Consider the following 25102-nt stretch of genomic DNA (forward strand, 5'->3'; position numbering starts at 1 on the left):
TCTCTGCAGGTGGGCTTGCTTTTTTAACTTGGTGGTGGAACAAATACTCTTCGAAGTGTTTGGCAAGAGATTTTGTGATGAAGCGCTAAAAGATCAACAAGAACTTTGCGTGGAGTTTGTTGGTTCCTCTTTCCTCTTGTGCTGGAGAACAAGATGGTGAGCAGGAACACGCTGGGTGCTCTGTGGGGAAGCGGTTTTTGATAGAGATTGGCAGAGGAACCAAATGCCCATTCGGGCTGAGCCCCTCACAGGTGTAGAAATAGGCAGCTTTCCTCATCCTGAAACATTGCCCCACTTTGGCCATTGTAAAATTGCAAATGAGCACGCTCCTTTTTCAATGCAGGCAAAAGAAACAAAATACATATGTAACACTGCTGCCATGAACATGTGAGAGAAGGGGAAAAAAAAAAAACTTCTGAAATGAGGAAAACATTTGTTCAGGTCTCCAAGGAAAATGAAGTCAAACCAAACAAGCATATAATATAGATGTACGCCTCATGGGCAAAGTTACCTCTAAGCCCATATGTTTTAACAAATTAAGAGGTAAATAATTTGCTGAAGGTACAGTTCAGCCACGTCAGAACACCTCTGCAAATGAGATATCTCTATGTTTCAAGTGGAGTTTCTTATCAAAAGATTTATTTCACTATGTTAAAAAAAAAAAAAAAAAAAAAAAAAAAAAAAAAAACAACCACCAAACGCCTTGTTTTGTCTCAAGGAATAGTAAGTCACTATTAACCCTTTGGGGCCTCTGCAGATGATGTGGTCATTTGAAGTCTAGCCTGCTCCGCTGCTCCCTTGTCTGCAAGTGGCTGAGAGGGATTGATAGCATTCAGGTCTTCAATAGGATAAAACCACCAGGGACTTCCTAGGGAATGAAAAGAGACAGAGAAAGGTTACCACGTGTATCCTAGAATCTGGTACATAATTCTACCATTGAAACTTTAATTCATGAAAAAAATGCTAGCGTGGTCCCCAAATGGTTAAATTCCGCTCGAACTTTTCATTTTAGTTAGTCATGAATATATCTAACATACAGAGGCCATCAGCATCTCGCCACTAGAGACTATAAAGTCTACTTACATAGGGTTCCTGGGATTTTTCATGTTCTTATGGAAAATATCTCTGAAATCCCCGAGCTGAAAATTTTGATCTCATTTGTGGATGTGAGCGGTGCTGAGAAAGGGTGGAAGAGTGAAGAGAATACTTTTCTCGCATAATTTCATTTGTCAGGAGAATCTTGCTGCTGACATTGGAAGAGTGATTTAATTGATTTTAATCATACACCTGAGATTGGGAAATTGAGCCCTCTGTCCTGAAAAATAATTCTAGGCTTCCATGAGAATGTCTAATTTGCAGCTAATCGTTTTTTTTTTTTTCTTCTTCTTCTTTTTTTTCTTGAAGTTTTGTTGTGAAGTTTAGCAAATACAGATCAAAGGTCGATGGGCAGAGCTGCTCACGTGGCCACCAGCAGAGCAGTGCCACTTCCACGGCACCCAACCGCGCATCCGCTGCAATGGCAGCGATGGGAGCTGCGGGTTGGGGCAGGCAGGAGGGCAGCACTATGCTTCAAAGAAGAGGTACTGCTAATATGCTGAGTGCAGCCTGAAAGACTTAAGAGAGCTGTAACATCTCACTGCTGCTAACGTTCAATCCTTGCTGTGGAATATGGTCCTTACAAGTAACTGTGACACGCTAAGGAGAGCCTGCTTGTGCACCTCGGTGTGCTACAGTGATTTGTCCTAAATAACTAATTTCTTTTTTTTTTTTTTTTTTAATCTTTGGCCCTGAAATGAACAGCATTATTCAATTGCAAATATTAGTACTGAACACAAAATTGAAGTCAGATATCTTTTTGGATTATGGGTAACCAGTGTGCCTTGCACGGTATTTTTTGTTCGCAGTAGAATCTCTGTGATCTTCATTCCCTCTCTCAGCTCTTATTCAGATGGGATTACAGTCAGCAAGAACTTTCCCTTTCCCCAGTGCTTGCACAGTGTGGAAATTTGGATGTTGCCCCATGCAGCTTGTACTTGTTAGACTGCAAAACTCAGTGGTCCCAGCATTTAATTTCCTGTAACAATCTCGAACTTTTACGTGTTGGATTTAAATTCAGAGAATTTTATATTCATGAAGTGTACTGATGATACAGTTAAACAGTCATTAGTTTCACAATGCTCCTTCTTGCAGGGAAACTGCAGGAAATGGCACTAGTGATGACATGGCCCTATGGAGGACGTGGCATCCTCTGGGAAGGTTGGGGTGAAGGAGCTCTGCATACAGAGCTGTATTGCATGTATCTGCATACAGGTGCTGTATTGGAGCTGACACAAGGTGATGCCACCTTTGAGTTAGAGACTGAGAGTTCAGAATTCTCCTAATCTGGTTTAATCTGTTTTTGTAAGATATCCATACCTAGAGATCTCCCTTTTCTGCTGAGGAATCAAAATTGTCGATGGCAAGCTCAGGCAGGCTGATTTGAAGGATTCAGTCTCTTGTTTGCTAGATTTAATCTTGTCATGTCAAAAATTCTGAAACCTTTGAGGATTTGCCATCTTCCTTGCTTTTCTTTTTTTTTTTGGCAGCGAAGGCATTAATGAAGGAGATACCATAAGGAGCTGATAAGCATGTGATTTGTGTTGTTTCTGTAGCAGGAAAAATATTTATAGTGAAAGCTCTGCACAAACAAAGATGTCGGTTCCTGTTGAGGCACAGTTACCTCTTGGCACAGCTAATACCCTTTTTGCCCTTATTAGTAAGAAGTTGGGATCCCCCTGCAGCTGGAATAAATTCAGATGAGTGCTCCTGGTGCAAGCACCACCTTGCAGAGGTGCTGCTGCTTGCTGGAGCTTCATGCTCAGCTGTTGGCTGCTTGTTGCTGCCTGGAATCTGGGAACAAGTCCCCAGAACTGCTGTTTGGGGGAGCAGAAATTTTCATACTACAGAAGAAAGAAAACAGAAACAACAGGCATGCACAATTCTTCAGGTTCTGTGGCTAGGCAGAGCTTCATGAAAGTCAACACGTGTGTGAAAATGTGCCCTGGTTCTGTGCTGGATATGATTTAGCCCCTGAAATGCCTCTAAAGGGGCCATGCATCCAAGCGGTCGGACCGCTGCACTAATTGCCTCCTACTTCTGCATTCAGTAGGGTACCACATTACCCTCTTACCTGGTAAATTCAGTCTGCTAGAGCAGTCTGGGGGAGGAAAGATGGATGAAGACTGTCCCAGGGTCCATCTCAAGGGCTGTTTTCAGCATGTGTATGTATGCAGTCAGGGAGCATATTTAGCAAACAGGACCCGAATACTCATACGTATAACAGTTAGTTAATGTTTGTCCAGCAGCTTGGAGCTAGCAGTAAGTTATCACATGTAATGGTATGGCTCATTGTACTCCTTTAGCTTTAACAACAACAACATTCTTGATGATGCCTGTTAATTTTGCTGACTCTTTTATCATTACCCTCCATTGGTGATTAAGTGTCATTTATCTTATAATTTTAATGTTATCTTTAACACACATAATAAAGTTTACATAATTATAGCCTATTAATATAATTTGCATGCATGTTACTGGCAAGGCGAGGAAAATGTTTCATCCCCCAGTATGTAATTTGACTTATTTAACTGTTTCCTTTTGATTTTCATCAATAGATCAGCATGCCTTATAAATGGAGGTAACGACAAGAAATTCTCTTCTCGAGATTCCTATCTGTATTAAGTCTCTAAAGGTCTCAGTAGCAGGACTATGAAGTGCTGAAGGGTGAACAGTGCTGAATGTCTGCTATAGGAAGTTTAAAAAATTCACACTTTCTTCAGACAAGCATGGGTCTTCCTAATGAAACCTGGGAACGAGGTGCTCTCACGAAAGCTTTGAAAGTGTGTGTGCACTGTACTTCATAGCTGAGCTATAACAAGACTTTAAATGAGTAAACAGCGTTTAGATTGAACATGAAAAGAGTCAGCATGAAAAGACAGGTTCAAAATATTACATGATGCTTTGCAAAAGTGTAAATGTGCCTGCCTTTATTTTTTTTTTTTTCTCTTGGTAAATGGCAAGCGTTTACAACCCAACTAAAACAGTACCAAGAGAAATCCTGTGTTTGCTCTTTGGAAGATATTCAATAAATTATAGTGAGCTGCAAATGTCACTGGATTGGGAACTGTAAGAGCTTTACCTTTAAGTCTTTAAGTAAAGACTTGCAGCTGGTGCAGTGGCTAGGTAATCCCTAATGATAAGCTGCTTTTAATGTGGGGGTGAGGCAGTTTTCACACAGATATTACTGCATTAACCTTACTCTAGGTACGGTGCAGGTGTGCACAATATTGCGCTTTGCAGCCTTCCCTACTTTATTCTTCCACCGTATCTGAAGCCTGCTTTAACAGATCCACTTATACCATGGTGAAAAGATTGCAGTTCAAGCCTATTATCAACAAAAACCTGCCAAAAGGCTACATTGTCAGACTTTATGATGGTACTAACTATTCTGTTGTCCTCCGGAGACCAAACTTAGACCATTAAATTCACTTCATTTGTGATTTCAGTGACCTGGGCTGCAGACATAGGTCTTTTGATCTAAAATGCTAGTACAAGAATCAGTGGTACCATCTAGTTCTCCTTAAAGTATATCATAAAAGCGTAATGGTACTGTTCTAAACAAAAGGTGACACTACTCTTGTATAATACAATTATATGAGGATGGTGTTTTCAATGGAGTTTATTTGATATTATGATGTGCAAAGACTTTACACATTGAAATAAACTGCGTAGCTGGGTTCACTCCATTATTTTCAATAGACCGACTATATCGTCTGCACTGGAATATAGATAATTTTCATACAGTGGGGAGCTATTTTCATATCCTCTCCATGAAATAGATGAGATTATAAACAGGCTGGGATTACTCAAAAACCAACACAAGCCATGTCTACAGACTCATTTAAGACAAAGGCTGCCTCCGAAACGGTCTCCTTTGACAGGGAGGCTTCCTGGACTTGCTCCGTTTATTTGACAGATGACAGCTATTTATAGTAAATGTGGAACATTTTTGAAAATTAAAATTTTAGTAGAGGAATTTAGGGGTTATTTTCCACCCGAGGGACTAACATTTCTACTAAAAGGCTTTTTTTTTTTTTTTTTTTTTTTTTAATGTGTGCAATCTCTACTGTTAAACTGACTTGTAAACAAACCTGTGGCAAATGCTCGCTGCCAAACAGTGTGCAGGTTTACAATTAATGACATTTCTGCAACAAAATAAAGGGAGAGCTGTGGGGCGGCTGTGATGTTTGCATGGCTGCACAAGTCAAGGGGGCACAGCCAGGATCACCAACACAGAGCTGGGATGTAAATCCCCACTGACAGAACCAAAAGCAACACAAAGCGTGACGTTTGCCTTTGCCATCGATTTGCAAGCATACAAAATTGCTCACCAATAACAAAATGTAGTTATCCCATATATTGCAGAATTGGGTGTTGCCTCCACCTCCAGCACTTTTTGAAATGTTTTCCAACACAGGAGAGAAGCTCTGTGGTGACAGCAAGGTTGTGGCTGGTGGTGGCTTCTGGTGCTCTGTGCAGAAACCAAGAGGTTCTAATGGAAGAGAGACTTTGAGCGTTAACTTTTTTTCCAACCTTTCCAATTCTTCCTCTCTTCTCCTGCTTTGTGGAGTTTTGTCCTCCATCTCAGTGCAATCAGTTGTTATGTGACCTGCTGAAGAAGAAGGTGGAAGTGTTTGCTTGCCATGGTATTGCTACTGGAAAGCTTTCCCTTATGTGTTAGCTGCTTGCAAGAGAAAACTGGGGTGTGCTCTTCTCTCTGACCAGTAGTGCCAATCTCAAGTCAATATGCAGTATTTGTCATTCATTTCCCTTTGTCTGGGAATTAACTCATAATCCTAGACAAGCAAGAAAATGTCCATTAAGAAATTCCATTAAGAAAGAAGGAAGAGTCAAAGTTTTGCCTCTCTGCTGGTTGCTGGATGCTGGTCTCATGAGAGGGGATCCAACAGGACCATGGGGATGGCAAAGAGAAAGATTTCACATGGGCTGTATACAACTGAGATGCCATTAAAAGAGGAGCACCTCCTTACTGATAGCTCTACTTCGTTACACGCGGCCTTGCCTTCTTTTAGCCTTATCTTACATGGAGGAGAAAGAGACTAGAGAAGTAAATAAGTTGTTCCACAGGGTGTACATGCTGCAGCCAACGCCGAGCAAGAGTAGCCTGTGTCTAGCCATTAGTGCAGGTTGCCTTATGAATGGCTTTAATTAGTTATTTCAGGGAGAGCTGGGAACCCAAAAGGCAGGCTCTTCGTTTCTTCCCCCATTGGGTTCTTGCTGTTTCTTTTTTTAATGCCTGTTCTTGATGAACTGAGTCTTGCAGCTAGACAAATGTTCTTAATTAAGCAGATGCAGAAGCAGATATTCCGTAGATATCAGGAGTTTCCTCGAAAATGAAATTTGAGGGACATCTGGATTGAAAACAAAAAGATTTCTGATATAGTTTACTGTTTCATGCTGTACACATAGGACATTTTTATTCTATTATCCTTCAGCCTGACTCAGTGGTCTTTATGTTCTGTGGGCTCTTTCCAGCATCATCTGAAAGTTTGTTGTTTTTATTATTTTTTTAAGCAAATTAAATATGTTTCCACTAATTTGGCGATCACCCAATGGGAGAAAGACATGAAATTTTTAATCAGAAAAATTAATATTTTTAATGGAGAGCATAAACAAAACCTAAAAATCCCAACATACAGGCCTGCATCTCTTTCTGTTTGACTTTGCATTGTAAGTAACACAAAAACTATGGAGACCAGGACTACTTGGGCCAAACCTTACCGTTTATAAGAAACAGCAGAACAGAAGAGCAAATGGGTGAGGGTTTGTTTATAGGTATATTTATTTGATCACTTTATTTTTTTTATTTTTTATTTTTTTACTTCGTACACCAATGTATCTAATTAAAAAAAAAGTAATGATAAATTCTTCCTTCAAATGATCTGGAAAAATGCCACGTTTCAGTAAGAGCTGTCATCTGTTAAGCTAGCCAGTCTGTTTGCCACTTGCTTCACTATTCTGGGACAAAACAAACGGGACAGATCAGATCCTGCACGTGGTGACAGTGTTCCCTGCGTCACCCTACCTGTTGAGGCTGCACGAATCAGGAGATGTGAGCTGAGCATCAGCTGAGCATCAGCTCTGGGAACAAAAATCCCTCTAAATGACTTTGAGTTTGAACATGGATGTTCATTCTTTTGGGAAAGTTTATGCTTTAGGCAGAGCTTTCTACAAGCTCTTACACCACGCGTGTATGCATTATACCTCCAAATTGCCTCCAAGCTGACAGGCTTTCGGGTGCATTAACTACTTTACTACCAAAGGGGCAGCCAGATTAATATATGTTTTAAATTTGCCAAAGCAAAATCTTTCAGAGCAGTCTTTTCTGCAGATCTTTGACGTTACAACCTGGAAACAAGCCCATCCAAACACCTCACTGCCCTGATTGATAAATACGCCGTGTTTATGTTGTGATTACTGCATACCATTTTCTGTCAGCGCTAATTTATCTGAAAGTCTTAACCTGTCCGTTATGAATTCAGTAGCATTTTATAATGAGGGCTGCTGAAATAAATCATTCCCTGAAATATATATATATATATATATATATTCAAAGAAGTGGGTAAAGTCTTTGCCTATATGGATCCCGGGGTGCGAAAAGCTGTGACACCCAGACAGACAGACACGTTAACCCCTCGGAAATCCACGGGATCTAAGCCTTTTAAGTGTTGCCATGTGCAATTCTTCCATAAAAAGAGGCATATAGCATTAAAGCTCTCTATCACAAGTGGCTTTAATATTGAAAGCCGTAGACAGACAGAGGTGGAGTGGGGGGAAGAAGGAGGAGAAGAGACATCTATCCTGTATGTATTTATATTATTCCAGTCAGATTATTATTATTTTTACTCCAGGCTTCCCCTCTGCTTGCAAGCGAATCAGGTTTTGTGCGCAGATTTTCTCAGGGCACCAGCACACGGACCTCGGTTACACAGGGCTCTATTAAGCTGCTGTTCAATAGTTTGGTGATATTCAGACAATATTGAAACATTCCCAAATGAACTTTGCAGGGAGACATTTTCATTCGCTGCCTCCCTCCTCATGCATATTAACAAATGGTATGCAAGGCCTCATTTAATTCACTGATTTTACATTCGGATCACTTTCTCTTTTACAGCTATTTTTACCAGGCTTCATTAATCTTTGTTGAATACAATGGCATACATCTTTAATGCGGCCGCTGTCAAGTCATATTTCAGTAAGAGCTGCAAACTGAATGACAGCAAGCAATATTAATAAATTTAACATAGACTATATCAATTTTTAACAGAATGAATGTGGAAAGCTAAATGTATTATTTTTCGTTTAAATCATAGGGTTTATCACCGGTTAAGTAGCAGCGATTTCAGGAAACTTGTGACGTGCCGTACAAATAGATTTACATCTCATTAATAAGTAAATTAGGCAAATGCCTTTCAAGTTCAGACAAGTACATAAGTGTAATCTCCATATTAAAGGAGTAGTCTTTGATAAACCACTGAGGAATTGCAGCAGCCAACTATGTGACATGTTGCCAGTGCCTGAACTCTTCCACATTCCCACCTTTAATTACACTGGTTCATTACTAAAGAGATAAGTGTCTCTCCAGTTAAGATTCTATAAATGAGCAGCATGCGGGATCCTCCCAAATCATTTTTGCAGAAACCATGAAAAGGTGGTAACAGTTATGAAAAAACGAATTATCACCTGCTCTCTTTCTTCCTTCCCTGTAATAACATTAAAATATTAAGATGAATTCCTTTTAAATCTCAGAAAGAAATTGTCCATTAAGAGATGCTATTTTGTTTAAGAAAGAAAGGACCGTTCAAAAAAAAAAAAGGAGAAAGAGAAGAGAAAACTCTTCTGATTTTTTTTTTTTTAATTTCTCTTCATAAATCCCAACAGAGATAATTTGCTGTAAAATTTAAACCCAGTGAGAACTTGTCTGTCTGTGTTAAATAAAAAAGTTACGGTTGGTAGGAGACATGTTTTTGCAGTAGCTTTAGCGATTATAGGAAATTACATGCAAAGCCAGAGTTCTGATCCTAAGTTAATTTATAATTGGAAAAAACTTATTAATTAGCTATGTCATTCTAATTAAGAATTAGAGGAGTGTGCATTAGAAAGTCAGTCAATATCCAACTGACAGAATTAAAAAAAAAACACAGAAGTCGGCGAGCAACGCGGCTCTGGTCACTGTCTCCCCTGTCATCTTTTTTGAGGAATTTTCTGGTGCTAATATAAATTAGTCTCTTAAATACAGATATCAAAGGAAATAAATGGGGAATTTTGTCTCGCTAGATAGGAGCAGCTGCCCCGATCAGGCAGCAGTGCTTTGCAGGGAGCGTTGTGTGGTGCGGAAGGGCTAATCCCAAAGCAAAGGGGCCCAAGGAGACGGCGCACACCTGCGGGCAGCTCTGCCTCCCGCACACCTCCAGCACCCACGTGCCTCGTAGGGGTCTGACACTGTGCTGAATAAAGACAAAGAGCCGAATTCTGGGGCCTGGCCGTGCGGGGAAGGGCTGCGAGCGTTGCCAACGCAGCGATGTGCGAGCAGAGCATAGGGATGGGTAGGTTTGCCTGTGCGTATGTACTTCCCACATTGCCAACCTCAGCTCTCCCTGTACGTTTCGTTCCCCCTTTAGGCCCTTTTTCTGAGATGATTATAATTCATTCTTTAAGAAACTCCCCATGTGTAAATATTTTTGGTTAATGTTTTTCCCTCTCCAGTGCGATAGAATTTTAAAGAGCGCTTTAATATGAAATTAGAGAGAAAGTTTGGACCTTTTTGTAATTAAAATTAATATGTGTGTTACTGATAGTGGCTTCATAGGTTTAAAATATGCTTTTATTTAGACAAATATTGAAAGAGAGGCAGCTGCAAACAGGCTCCACCAAATGTGAAACACAGCCTGGATAAATATGAGACCAGTTGTTCGCACTAAGAATTGGCAGGGCTGGAAATACAGAAGAAGAGGTAAAACTAGAAAGAGTAATGTCTCCAAGAATTGTACCCCCCCCAGCCAAATAAATAAATAAATGAATAGGTAGATAAATAAATTAATAAAAACTTTATAATAATCTGATCCAAGCCTTTCACATTCATATGGACCATTTTCCATCCTGCGCTTTTGCTTTCAATTAGAATGTGGGAGAAATGTAGCTGGAGCATTCAGCGATGGAATTCAGTTTTGAATTATTTGAATACCAAAAGATGACCCACTCCTATTGACATAAAAAGTCCTTTGCATTAGCAAGTTTCTTTGCTGTATTTGTTTTGCTAGCACAACACAACAGTCACTTAATATGCTACTAGTATCTTATCAAGTTAATGATCTGTTGTATGCATAGGGTAAGCTTGTTACCCATTTTAAATTAGATACAAAAGCATTACTCTATGGAAATTCGAATAGTTGGGATTTTTATGAAATTATAGGACTTTCATGCTTTAACAGTCTATAGACAGCCTTAGCAAAATAGCAATAGTTACTTTTGTTAATGTGGTGTTATAGATGCAGATTCTGCTCAGCCTGATTTAACACATCTCAAAAACAAATCATTGTACAGCATTCCTCTGCGTTTTCAGGTCCTCTTTAGCTCAGAATTTAGAGTTTACTTTATGAAATATATCCAAGAAATTGGATTTCAAAGCACCTAATGCAGGTGCTCTGAGCAAGCGAGCTCCTGCAGACTTCACTGGGTGCCCAAGCAGATGAATGCCAAGTGCTCACAAAATTTTCTCCCAAGGCATATGTTTGCATATTTCCTCCAAAATATTTGTCTGGCAAAGTATTTAAGGTTTTATATATATATATATATATATATATATATAAAGGTAAATAGATGTACAGAGGATCCTACTGTCATTTAACCTCCTTCAGCGGGCTTTACGCTATGCTGGTCCTCGCTGCTGTTCTCTGAGAGCCTCCTATGTATGCACACCACACACCGCCACCTAATTAATGGTAGTCTAGAGCCTAAAGATATAGTATTTCTTATCAGTTTAGAAACAGCAGACAGATGCAGGAAATATGGTGTCACGCTTCTCAGAAGAATTCTCCTTTGTGCAATTTGTTCATTTTATCCCGGTCAAAAAGGAGCGCAGTATATTTAGCTTAGAGAGGCATTGGCACTTTGGCTGTGCTCACCCAGCAGCACTCACTCACACTATGCACCCCGATAGCATGGTGCTCTGAGAAGGGCAGCTCCATAGAGCTGCATAAGCTGTGCAAGTCCTGTCTGAGGCAGCCCTGGGGTAAGGCTCTGAGCCCATGTGCTACCTCTCGCTGTGATACTTGGGGTCGACTTCAGCAGGTGTAGTAAATATCCCTTGCATGCTGGGCATTCACCTATGGGGATAATCTGGGAAAATTCCGAAACGGTGATGGGTGACATCCTGAATTCCAGCAAGATGGTTTGTACTTCCATCTGGAGAGCTTCAGAGGGACATTCCTCATGTGGATGATAGGAAGTCATTGCCTGGCATCACATGCCAGGGACACAGAGAGAGCATACTGGTCTGGGTAGAAAGAAGGCTAGGTGAATGACTGTGTTTGCAATCATCCCAGGGAAAAAAGATTCCCCTCATCTCCTTTTTCATCATTTGCAGACTCTTTATGCAGAGATTCGAAAGACTGGCTGGGGATTACTCGATCTTCTCTTCAACCAGGCTGAAGTTTAGCTGTGAGGCTATTTCAGGGGGAGAAAGGGAAAAACACCCACGTTTTCTTGGTGAGGGAATACCCAAAACTGGTGTTGACTGGAACTTCACAGAAATTTTCTTCTTAAAATCTCACTGTAAAGGGGGATGCCCAAACATCCTGTGTTACCTGCTGGTGTTACAGCATGGGCACGCTTGCATTGCCCTTCAATGGTCAGAAGAGAGAGAATTCACCAGCCCCAGTTAGTTACATCCTTTCATTAAAAAAGAGCATTTAGACAGACCCTAATCAATACGCTTAATGAAAAGTCACTTACACAAAAGTCAGCATGTAAGAGGGGACCAATGACACCAGGATGCTGCTGGGGCTGCACCCACTGGGCATCCCAATGCTTCACATTCACTGCATGCCTCCATTGAGGGTGCTCAGCTGTGGTTTTGGTGGGCACAGCACTGGAACTGGGATGTAGAATGGCTGCAGAGCCAACAAATGGGTCAAGCGCTCCTCACCCAGAGCCTCAGCACTTTGTTGCCTCAAAAGAGCAAACTTTGGCTGTGCTCCCTTTTCCAAATGCAACTACGTAAAGGTCACAGAGGAGGAGATGAAACTAGGAGTTGTAATAAGGAAGGAGAAATAAAAAATAATGACAGAAATAAATTGTCATAAGAGGGGATACAGTTATGATTTATTGTGATATTCTACAAATTTGGAGGTGATTAAAAGCCACCTAAAATTCACATTAACAAGTCACATAAAAATGGAATTAAACTAGTGGGCATAATGTGGCAGGGTATAAAGAAAAATCATGACAGAAATAAATTGACAGAAGAATGATACTATTCAAGTTTTACTCTGTCGCGTCACACTGACAGGAGACTAGTATTTTAATTTCAGAGTTGTGGTTGAGTTTTTGGAGTTCATTAAAGGCCCACATTAAGAATCTCATAAAAGTGAGAAGAAATTAGTGACCATAATGTGGCAGAGGAAATAAAGAAACAATAATGACAGAAATAAATTGACAGAAGAATGATACACTTAATGTTTCACTCTGACACCCTCTATTAATAGGCCGCTGCAAGCTGGAGCAAATGTCATTCATATTTTAGCCAAAGTATACCACTAATTAGGCCGGCTTTCTGCACTGGAATTAAATTTGAGATCCCTCACCTTTAGAGTGGGATCATTTGAATTCTAAAGAAAAGAGCTGGTGACAGAAAAAAAAACTTTCTGCTCGGGCTCTTCTAATGAGATAAAATTCCCCCTTCTCCCCATTTCCTAGCTATAATTGCTGATTATGTTGTTACACAGGAGCGGCTCTCCGCTCTCTCCTCCCCATCATTATGATTTAGTCTGGCATATCGGGGTGCTTCAAACACGGACTGAAGTGGTTTGAGTCTAATTTAGCACTCATTTAGGCCGCAGGTACCAACGAAGGTAAACACCGCATTGTTATAATTAATTACCCCTTAGGCCTAGCCAGGCCAGCTCTGTTTCAGCTGACCCTTATAATAATAAGGCTTAGGGGCATATTGTATTTCTTTTGACAGATTAATTAGAAATTCAGCCGTGGAGGTACAAAGCAACTCTGTCATGAATATTTAAATGGACTGACACAAAAAATCATGAAAGGGCTGCTGAACTACATGACAGACAGGGGATATTAGCCAAGTGATTCTAATCAATAATCTCTTGATCTCTTACATATTAATACACTGCCTGCTGTTATTAAGCTCCATAATAAGGAAGGGGAGAGAAAGTTAGTGTAGCTCTGCTGTAGGGCTCGCCGGGCCCCCAGTGTATACACTAACTGACGGAGAAAATGCACAGAGGAGCCAAGCCTCAGCCTCTTCAATCTCATCCAATCTTAAGGAATGGCAGCTCTGAGCATCGCCGGCCGGATAATTATTGGCCCTGACAAGGTGAAGGCGTTTGCAGGCAAATGAGATGGGAAGTAGGATAAGTCCCCAGACCACCCAGCGCAGGGCACGCTCAAAACCAACCGCGCGCCACTGTGCGGGCTTGTATTTGCTTTAGCAGGGGAAATATGGGAATCACAGCGCTTTTGAGTCGTGTTGAAGGGTCAGTGACAGTCGAACACCGGGAGCTCACTGTTACTGTTGTTAATGTTAACTTTAACACCAAGTCAACTGGATTTACCCCCGGTCCCTTTGCTCATCTCCTATAACATCAAGGCCACCGAGTGAATTAAACAGCATAGTGGAGCTGAATATCATCTAAATTCATTACAGCCGCTTCCTCCCTAACTGGAGGAGGCAGCTTCGCGCATGGCTGTGGGAGCGCGCCGCCACCGCAGCACCGGGGAGCTTCTTTGTGCCGGGTGGTGGGGCTGGGAGAGTGGAAGCAGGATGGGCAGAGGGGCTGCGGGCATCCACTGGGCATCCGCGTTCTGTTATAGCAGGAAAGCGATCTGCACAGCGTGCTCATGTTGTGCAAGAGGAAGGGCTCAGCTGGAGAGGGAACTGGACTATCTCCAGTGCCTGGCTAAACAACTTAAAAAAGATGATACGACAGGAGGACGGAGTGATTATTCACATATTTAAATCGCGCGCACGCAATGTTCAGATGGGATTATAAGGACAATGTCAGCTTTTAAAAAATGGCTGGGCAGCCAAAATATTTGATGTACTTTTTTCTTTTTGGCTTAGATGTGAGCCCCGGTGTCGGTGTGCAGTGCCTGTTCCTGCAGCCCTGCCTGTCCATATGGCAGCACCCATGGGAGCCAGAGCCCAGCCAACAGCACTTTGGAGCTGAATCTGCCAATTTAGAAAGGCTTAAAGACTTGTAGTGGCTTCACCTGATTTTCATGGGGCATCTGAGTGGAGGAGCAGGTTGGAGGACACACCTCTGCATGCAGGACATATTTGTGCCACCCAGCTCCCACCGCCTTTTGGGAGCTTCCCTGTTCCCTGTCCTACCATCACCATTAAGTTATTTTGTGGTGTACAGCTCTGCTATGGGAAAGGCATTCAGGATAATACCAAATTAACCTAATAACAAAAATCTGACACCGGAGGGCTGGCAGTGCTGCTGAGCATTCCCATTTTCTCTGACTTCGGTGTTTCTTTTGAGCTCCTGGAAAGTGGAAGACATTCAGCGTGAATGGGGCCTTGTGCTTCTTGGCAATGTTATTCCTTTTAATGGAGATCAAGGTTTTCCTGTGGTTATCTGTACACTTCTCTGGCTCCAATAATCACAGAATCACAGAATTGTAGGGGTTGGAAGGGACCTCCAGAGATCATCGAGTCCAACCCCCCATAATTTACCATAATGGTGTAGGTTATGTGAAGTTGGACTGGTGTAATGCCTTTTGGTTAATGTGATAGGATTTTTTTGCGTTATTGTCTGTATTCATGGAGATTTTTCAATTAGGACCCAAGAAGTCCACAGTGGAACCTGCAATGTTGTCCCAAGCCACATGGTGCCTAATAACTCCTTCCATACTTACTTTGTTCTCTGACCTATCCACAAGAAAATGGAAAAAAACGGTGTGAAGTAAAAAAAGCAGTGGGACCAGCTTAATGAGCAAAGCCAAAAGATTCAAAACCCCCAAGCAAAAGAGGACTTGGGCTACATGGAATCCAGGAATCCGCCAGGAGATTGCTCCCAGAGGAGCGCTGGGTCTTCGCACAGCTCATCGCACCTGCAGCTGCTGCAGAAGGAATAGGAAATGTTTGCAAGGGGACAGTGTGCAAGGAATGTGCCCAGCTGTCTGGCGAGCTGTGCAAGATGTCCTTCATGTTGTGATTGCACTTTGAATGGCTTCCTAAATTCTGCTTCTGAAATCACATGTTTATGGGCATAGTGCCATCATATTGTGAGGAAAAATGCCCTGTCCCATTTGCAGGCCTCATCTGGTGAAAGCTTCACTGCTTGGAGCAAACTCAGTAAATGCTTTAGGTTTTGCAGCAGCACTAAGTAAAAAGTACGTAAATCTTAAAAGTACATTTACGTTTAAAAAATCGTCCCCTGAATTTATCAACACTTATATTTGCAGGTCACACTTTACTTGCACTTATAGATTTAAGTCTAACCCTTCTCATTACTTCAATGCCGCTTTTAAACCTCTAATGCATATTTAAGTGGTAGTATTAAAAAAGCTGTGTGTCAACTGCCATTGATGCGCGATGTAGGGCACTGACCCTTTGAACGCATTACCATGTCATTGGGCCCATTAAATGGAGCCATTTCTGTTGCTGTTAATTGGGTTGTGCGGTGTGCAGCAGTCGCAAGTGGTTACAGTTTATGCCATGAATTGTAATAACAATAATATCGGATCTATATGGCATAGATCTGTATGGATACCAAATGCATATGATCAGTGATTGCTTTCATTGCTACGGTATCATATCTATTCAACTTGTCACCCCTCCTCTTTAAAAGTAATAAAGGTTCAGTTCACGAGATCAAAACCAGCTTGTGGTCACTACTCTTCTTCGGTCCCTTAATTACACTGAGCATCTACTCCCAGAGCAGTATCATTGGGCTGGTTCTGCTTGAGAAAAGACATGCCATTCTCTATGAATCATTTTTTGAAGTATCTGGCCCAGGAAAAGAAATCTGATATATCCTATCTACTTTGGGTAGGAAACAGCAACTCTTTTTTCCCTTTTTCTTTTCATTCTTTTTTTTTTTTTTTTTTCCTTTAAAAAATTGGATGTCAGAATTCACTTGGACAAAGGCCAGGGTGTTTTGCGGCAAGTTTCAGCAACTGAAAATATTTGCATCTGATTTATAAAGTTTTGTAAACCGATGTAAACACGAGGCAAATCCTCGAGCCGGTGGCACTGCCTGCCATGCGGTTCCAATTAGAGGCTGGCGCACACTGCGGACCTGGCACAGAAGGGGGCCTGGTCTTTGGATCACGAGTTCTGTTTTTGATGGCCAAATCAACGCTCTGGGCCCTGATGCTCCTGAACTGTGGAGATTTCTGGAGCTGTCTGAACCCTTACAGGCAGGACCCATTTCCAATAATTAGTACTGTTGTCTTTCAGTATCAATGGAAGTCATGATGTTTTATCATTTTCAGCTGGACATGCATGAGTACTCTTCTTGCTGATCTGGTACTCCCGAAGAACAGATAATTAAGAACAAGGAAAACAGACTCCAAGCAAATGCCAAATTAAATGTCCAAATGCAAAATGTGTAGTAATTGCAATAGTAACAGCGGTGATGACAGCAACAATCATTTCCAGCCTTGCAGTTTTGTTTATAAAAATGTTAGTAAAAGGTGCAGTGCTGGAAACAAATAACTTTACCTCAGCCCTTTTATTGCAAAAACATAATAAAGTGTGAGCCAAGAAGTAAAATCATCTCCAGCCATATTAAAGATTTTGGACCAAAGTGGAGCTGTTACAAACTACATCTGTAAAAATTGTGTAATTATTATGGGTGGGTAAAGTCTGGCAAGAATTATTTTCTTAAGTAAAGCGTAAAAGAGAACAGATGTGTTGTAGCTGACACATTTATTTTTTGCCAGTTTCACTAATTCCGTACAAAAATTTGATCTCGTTTATCATATTATTGAATGGATTTCAAATTAGTGAGACAACGATGACTTTTTCATTGTCCCACTTTTAATGCCTCAGAAAAGCAGGGGGGTGGGGAAGGTTGTCTCACAGAAAGAAAATTAATTTGTTTTATTGGGCACTGAAAACCCAAGTCTTTTGTCAAACAGAGAAGAAAACATATATTTGGAAGGAGAGCTAGGTCACTAGTTAAATGTCAAGGTCTGCTAAAATCAAAAGGTAGGAGGGGTGGGTGACAATGAAATCTAAGTAGAAAACCATAAATGTAAAGAAACACCACTATTGCTGGGCTCGGGTGGAATGAGAAAAATGGCCAAAGACAAAGATAGGCAGCCTGGGTCTGGAAGTAATTACGGCCGAGTGAAGACAACTGAATTCCATATTACTTTGGTGGATGTCTGTAAAGGCAGTTTGGGGAGGTATTTTGGTAAGGTTTACTTTTTGGAGCTTAGCAACATAAATTTGTTGTCACTGAACTATTAAATAAAATAGACACATGTTGGCAAAAAGTGCACAGCAGAGGAATGGAACTGATTAAGGGACAGCCTATGAAATAATGGCTTAAATGGGCCCACTGCAGGATTTTAATATCCCATGACAACACTCAATTGTCAAATTCTGCTGGAGTGTCCAGGATGCTACTAAAATTAAGCCAGAAATTCCTAGATTTATTCTATTTTTTTACAGCTAAGAACAGGAAATGCCAGTAAGCTGTGAGAATCAGAGCAAGAAACAAGAAACTGGGAAGAAAAGAGGATGGTCTACAATTTTATGAGATTTCTGCCATTAAATCTATAACAAATGTCTTTCACCTACACACGATAAAGAGGCAATGTGGGATTTTAATTGGACTTTTGGCTTTTCTTCATTTGATTTAAGCTTAGGTAGAATTTCAAACAATAACACTGGAACACCTGGTTAACACGTTAGATGATATGTATAGTTGTAAATTGTGGTTTTAATAGATGCTCACTGGGGGATTGCAAAGGGTCCCATTGTTCGGCTTGGCAGATATTAAAAAAGTTCATGAACTACTGGGATTTAAAACCTGCTCACATTATTTCAATATTACCCCAGTAATGTAATTTGATAATTTGACCAAACTTGTGGCCAATTTGTGGACAGAGAATCTAATGGTCACGTTACATGATTAAAGTGCCCTGATATGGGGCTGAGCAGAACTCCCATTGTAATTTATTGCAACAGGCCAATCTGGAGAACAGCAACAGTTACTGAAATCTGATGATCATCATATTACATAGGCATAATCAAGGAAATGCATAGAGAAATTCTGCTTCCAAGAACAAACACGACCCACAGATACTCTGCGCATTTCTTGGCTGCAAGAAAGTCCTAAGGTAAAATGTTTTGACAAGTAAACTCTCTCTTTCAGTGGAAGAACAAGGATTCATCAGGTTTAAGAGAAGAGATCAGTAATTTGAAATGGTTTTTTTTGAAGCTTTTAAGGAATGTTGATCTGTCTATGCTATCTGTTTTCATTTTGATGTTGGGTCTCCTGGATAGTCAATGGAGAGAAAACTGCCAAGATAGAAGCATCATTCATGGAGATAGTTTGGATCAGGAGTGCATATATTAAGCAAATCGCTGTCACTCCCACTCACTACACTGAGTTTCAAATTGCAGAGAGGCTCTGTAGAGTGCAGGATTGAGACAGCTTGAGCCCCATGAGCCCCTGGGACCTGATCAGCTGTCTGGTGCTACAGCTCTACCATCCTCAAAAAGCTGCTGAGATCAGGTTTACAACCAATGTAGGATGTCATCATCTAGCTGAGAGGGCAATCAAATAGGTGAAGAAACACGTGGATGATGGGGCTGAACGCTGTAGTTGTTGCTGGTGCTGAGACTAATGCCCAGAACAAGTGTGGGGCTGTGGGACCCATCCTGGGACGGTGTCCTGTGATGGCTTTATCAAAGGATGAAAGTGATGGAGCTCTCAGGAGGAATCCTGATTGCACTCAGCTGGAATACACATCCACCTGCTCTAAAGCTGGGCTGCTGTCCTGGGGACACTGGGTGAAATGCAGCCTTGTGTCCAGGGAGAAGGAGCATTGGCAGCAATGAGGGTACTCCACCAGCAGTGGAAAGCCAGTAATGTGAGCAGCCCAGCTCCCAACTGCTTAGCCTTGCCTTGCCTGCTGGCCCTAAGATTCTCGCATCCATACCGGTTCAACCCACAGACTTATACTTGCTCCCAGTTTAAACATCTAAGTTAGTAATTTTTTAATTCCCATCCCACCCATCTTTTCAGGAGTGGCATTAAAGGTACTGTGATTATACTGTTTTAAACTTCAGAACTTTTAGTTTTCCTGTAATGATTTTACTGTCTATTCACAGGAGTGGAGTATTCCTCTGCTTTTCACTTTCCCAGCTGTCAGTTCAAGTGCTTCCTAAATGAAGCTCACTGCCCTGCTCTCTCTATTGTGCCTGTGATGTCATTTTACCAAACATTTGTTATTTATGTGAACTTTGTTGAGTTTCTCAAGCAAGCTGAAATAAAACCCTCAAACAAAACTTTTCTCACATCTCCCTTTCTGTTTACTCTCAGTATGTAATCATACACCTTACTTTCCTCCTCTGCTTTCCCAGTTAGATATCTTTCATAGATAACAAGACCTCCCTTAGGCCCTGATTCAGCAGACCACTTACGCATGTGCTTAACTTCAAATACCTTTGTAAGAGCTTTTGCTGAATCAGGATCTTAGTATTTCTCCTCATCTAACTGCTGTTCTCCCATGGTTATTTCAGTATTTGCTTACAGGAAAATCTGAGCACAGAGTTCACGGGTGATGTCAGCAGGTTTTTGCCCCATCCAGCTGAAGTATTTAGGTGCACTCAGCAGAAGAGCCAGGTAATTCGATGCCAATGGGGCTCTACACTGGGTTTCTACCTCAAAAACAGTTTTGAATGTTGCTGCTGTTGGTGGGTTGTACCAGTGACTGGTAGTGGTAAGTGTGACAAACATGCTAGGACATGATGGTATCTAAACAATATAGTGTTTAATCTCAGGTCCCACCCAGACAGTTGGACTTACATACCAGACACATTCAACTGCTTCATTTTGACAAGATTGGTCCAAATGGCCGAGAGATTACTAAGTCTCCATACATATTCTTTCCTCAATTGCTGCTAAGTACAGCTGTTTTAAAAAATAAGGTTATTGCCCTTAATACACCGTTGATGTACAAATCCTTAATTCCTTTTCCAGGAGGCAGCAGGGTGATGAGTCTGTCATTAGTGTTAAAAAATATCTTGGACTGATGAAAATACGATGTAATTATTCATTGCAAAAAAAATTGGCCATAGTCCTCGCCAGTCATGCCAACCACTTCATTTTGATTATTTATTTACTTTTTAAAATCTTTGTTCATTTCTACTTACTTTCAAACTGCAACTACATCAAATGCTTTTTGAGCTGCAAGCTCATTGCAATAGCAATGAGATGTGCAGTCGTCTGCCTTTCTCCTGCTGAGCATGTGGAGGTTTGATCTTGTCAGAGGGACTACCTGGGGCTTTCCTTCTTGTCTGGTAAGGTCGTTGGAGACCAAACATCTAAGATAAGTGATGCAGTGAAATTCAAATGGAAATGCGTGACCCTCCACCAGGCTGACCTCCCATGATTTTTATCAACTGCATCATGAGATGCTGAAAGGCTGTAAAATTTAAAGGAGGAGAAAACAGGACCATCATATTTAGTACTTCTTTGATGCTCCTCCATGCAACAACCTATATAGTTGCCCCTGTCTCCGTTTAACACCTTCCCCTTTTCTGTGCTAAATGATTGAAGGCAACTGGGGAGTCTTGGTCATAGCACTTGATTTTTGGGGGCAAAGCAAGTGGATTAGAAAGCTCATATGTGTGACTCAGTGAACAAACCTCAACAAACTGGAAAGTATAGAGCAAACAAATTATGTCACATTGATTTTTCTTTTTTTTTCTTTTTTTTTTTTTTTTTACCTCTCCAATGTACATTCTTGCACACTCAAGTCAAGTGAGGGACAGACCAAATGTTTTTTCCCTGAAGTAGCTTGTCAAATCATAAATTCTTTTTGGCTTTTTTTTCTTCTTTTCCTCGCTCATTTGGGAGAGGAAGTTGATGGTTTCTAAAGGTTCATGTCATACAAAAAGGAGAACAAATACCCTCTTATAGGATCTAGTACCTGTCAGAATTGAATATATATTTTGGGGTAAATTGCAAAAACATTAAAATCTCTCTTCAAGTCCCACTTCTGCTTTGATGTGAACTGTTCAACTGATCACGGCAAGGCAGTGGGTGTTTGGGGTTCATTAAACTGCTGTTATCAAAATATGGTGTAACATTACCTCAGTAATGCTACATCTCTCTTTCTCCTGTCTAAAGCCTTTTAGGAATCAGAAAGCATTTTCTTTATTTTTGAAAGAGACTTCATGCATTCAAGATTTAATTAGAAGATAATAATAAGTATTGGAAGACAGCAACCTCCCTCAAACTCTAAGGAAGTTTGGGATTAGGCTGAAATATGCCATTCACAACAATAGGCCTTTCTCCAACTCTGAGTTTTGAGCTAGAATTTAGAAAAAATAAACACATTCCTCCTCATATGTTGAAGGCTCAACACTGACCTAATGACTCCATGGCAAGCTCAGGTCATCCCTATAGATCCGTATGAATTTGTCTGTGTTCATAACTACGTGTGCAGAGCTGGGTCTTGGCCAGAGGACTGGATTAGATGTAAATTTTCACCATATTTTGGGTTGCTCAAAGATCCCATTTGCTAGAATCAGAAGTAGAAGGATCAAGATAAGACATTTTGAATTACTCTGCCACTTTTGGTTTGTTACCAAAATAGCATGTAGAAAAAGGTAATGCTCTAAGATACCGATAAAGCAAGCCAAATCAAACCCACGCAGTTCCAGTGTATCGTAACATAGCTTTGTGATTCTGTGTGATTCTGTGCATGGGAATATTGATGGCCATTGTGAACCCCCTGGAGAAAGACAGTAGTCACACAACTGTCCATTTTTCCAGGCTTACCACTGCTAAGTCACAGACACAGAGCGCAGTGCCAGTGCTGGCAGACAGAGGGGTCTCTGAAGGCCCAGGCTGAAATCTCCAGCAAACCCCATGTGTCTTTCATTTATTTCAATAGGAAATGTCATGGGACTCGTGAGATTCCATTCATTTTTTTAAGCAGTTGTACTAAATGTGTCTGATTAAACACCGTGCACAGCGCTACGCGTGCTCTGGAAGGAAAGTTTCCTCCTCACAGCACACCACGCAATTTAATGATGCTCAGGCAGAATTTAGAGAACAGGCTTAATTGGGATATTCCTTACAATGGGTGAGGCTGGGTTACAGGGTACAATTTGTAAGAAAAGACATTGTGCAGTTCTGTAAACATTGCATGTTTAGTTCCTGTATACCTGTAAACAGCATCTGAACCAGTATTTTTAAATGTTCAATTTAAACACACACCCGGATACCTCTCCTCCTCTAAATCAACAGTTTCCCTCCAGAGTGATGTCAATAGACTGCTGCACATGGTACTTTCTTTTTTTTTAATAATATCTTCATTTTAATGTGGATATTGCCTTTTCACCTGGGAGCGGGGCTCTATTGAAATTCTAATGGGAGAGCGTATTCTTTAACATGAGAATACCGGGGCCTGCGTAGATGCGGAGCAGAATGAGAGATGGAGCATTAACTGATTTTCCCCCCTCCAGAAGAGGGGCCTGTGTGGGTCAGGCTGGCGGGGCTTTTCCCTTCCTATTTGCCTTCAGTTTCATAGCAACAATAATTTTAAACTTTATATTCAGCGGAGGAAAAAGGAATCCAAATGCACCTGAATTACTGTACTGTACCAGGGAATTTAATTAAGAATATACACATTAGAATTTCAGTGGGAGCGCCTATTTAATGTTACTTTATTAAGCCTTCTATCAAACCCTTTTTTATGTATATCAGTTGATATACAATTAATCTGCTCTCTTGTGAGAAAAAAATAGCACCTGAGGTGGATGAAAAGTGTCAGATTATAATAATTATAAGCAGCTGTTCACTTGGAATCACCTCTGGCCTACATGGGGGATGCTGTGAGCTACCACTTCTCACAACAGACCACCTCATTAGACTTGACCTTCCCAGCTGGGTATTTCATTTGTGTTTTTTTAATGGGTTTGTATACCGCAAATCGCAGCCCCTCACCAAGGCTGTCTCTTTGTTGCTGTAACAAAAGGGAGCAATGCAACTTTACACAGACCTCGGCCGCTCTATGCTGGTGCGATGCCGCTGGTGATATCGGCGCTCCCCGGCGAGGGGCTGGTACGGCGGAGCGTGCCGCTGTCTTGCTCGGGGTAAACGCATTGTTCTGAGCTGCCAAGCTGTTCTGCTGGGCTCAACCTCCAGCCGCTACAGCGGGAAGGGCAGTGAGCTTTTTGCTGCAGGGATGCTCCTCATCCCAAACTCCAGAGCCTGAGAGGGAGAGGTGCATCCCGGTGCATTGCGCTGGAGCAGCCCGCTCCCAGGCAGCCAGGAGGAAACACCACACAGACTGAGCTAGAAATGGGCTCTGAGAGGTTTTGTCTGTGCTCGAGATGCTGAGTGTTTGCGCAGGAGAATGCTTCCATGTATAAACCTGTGTGGAGATCCAGAGCCCGCACAGATGTGTGTCATGCACCGTATAGATGTGCTCATGTACATATAAAATTAAGAGATTAAAAAAGCTTCTGAACAATATATCTGGTTTCTTTTCCCCTTCCATTTATGTTTGTAATAAACTCACTCTCATACAATTAGCCTCAATTGTTTTTATATCTTCTGAGGCAATAATATAGGCAGCCTGGGGAATACAGTAGTAATCCGTATACCTGTGTTCATTTACCCAAATCACTATGGTTACAGCCAGGGCAAATTGTTTACTGTGAGAATCTTTGGAGCCCCTTTCCAGATACTAATGACCTTTCTGTTCATCCAATAACATCAACAAACCGGGGAGGCTGCCCACACCATTAAAGCCAATTGCCTCTCAAGTTACTGAGGGAGTTGTGCTTTTCCTCATTTATTTTCTCTCATCTGATGTAACTCACATGCCACTTTCTTGTCTTTAAAGAAGGGGAAAAACTGTGGATTATTGATTTGCTTCTGAACAGAAGACCAACCTAAAAGCCCCAATGAATTGTCACTCATTATTGAAATTACTGAACACTAATTAAACTGGCAGCTCAAATCCCAGCAGGCCACACTCATCTGAAGCTGAAATTCAGACACTTGGACAGTGGAAGAAAGAAAGCGTTAGCAACCACCAGGATTGTAATAAGCTTTGCATTAATTTTTGTTTCTTAAAGGCACATGCAAGGTTTGGCACAGAAGAGGCGACGTGCTACCTGTGCTGAGGTTCAGCTTGCAGGGCGTTTCTCCTGGTTTCTTTCCAGGAGGTGCAGCTGCAGTGGGAATCCTACAGCTCCTGGACAATGCTCCCTTCTTCCTCTGACAGACCGCAGTGCAGCGATGAAGTGCTGTCGTGTAATTCAACGTTGGACTCTGGTGATGCTGGCAGAGGAAAGGGTTCAGTGTTTAAATTGGCTGGCTGAGAGGAAACTGAGTCAGAAAATATACAGAGCTGCACATCTGCGATATTGCCTGAGCTTCTTGAGCAATAATGAATGCTAAAGATCATCTAGAATTCAGAGAGCCCAATTTATAAAAAAACATCTTTGGCCCATTTTCACAGGATGTTCAAACTGCACATAAATTATGCATGGCCGTGGTTAATCAACCTCAATTTTTTTTTCCTCTGCCTGAAA

The 25102-nt window shown here is 41.4% G+C and overlaps 1 long non-coding RNA gene across 1 annotated transcript; it reads right to left on the reverse strand.

The window, feature by feature from the left end:
* Positions 1-698: 698 nt before the first annotated feature.
* On the reverse strand, positions 699-24806 carry LOC122175808. Its single transcript, XR_006177508.1, has 3 exons — positions 24683-24806; positions 5430-6470; positions 699-868 (listed from the first exon to the last, which is right to left on the reverse strand). It is a non-coding gene; the product is annotated as an uncharacterized LOC122175808 (long non-coding RNA).
* Between the last annotated feature and the right edge of the window lie 296 nt (positions 24807-25102).

The sequence above is a fragment of the Lagopus leucura genome, unplaced genomic scaffold, assembly GCF_019238085.1.
Source record: "Lagopus leucura isolate 7727_CA_CO unplaced genomic scaffold, USGS_WTPT01 Super-Scaffold_741, whole genome shotgun sequence".
Lineage (NCBI taxonomy): Eukaryota > Metazoa > Chordata > Aves > Galliformes > Phasianidae > Lagopus > Lagopus leucura.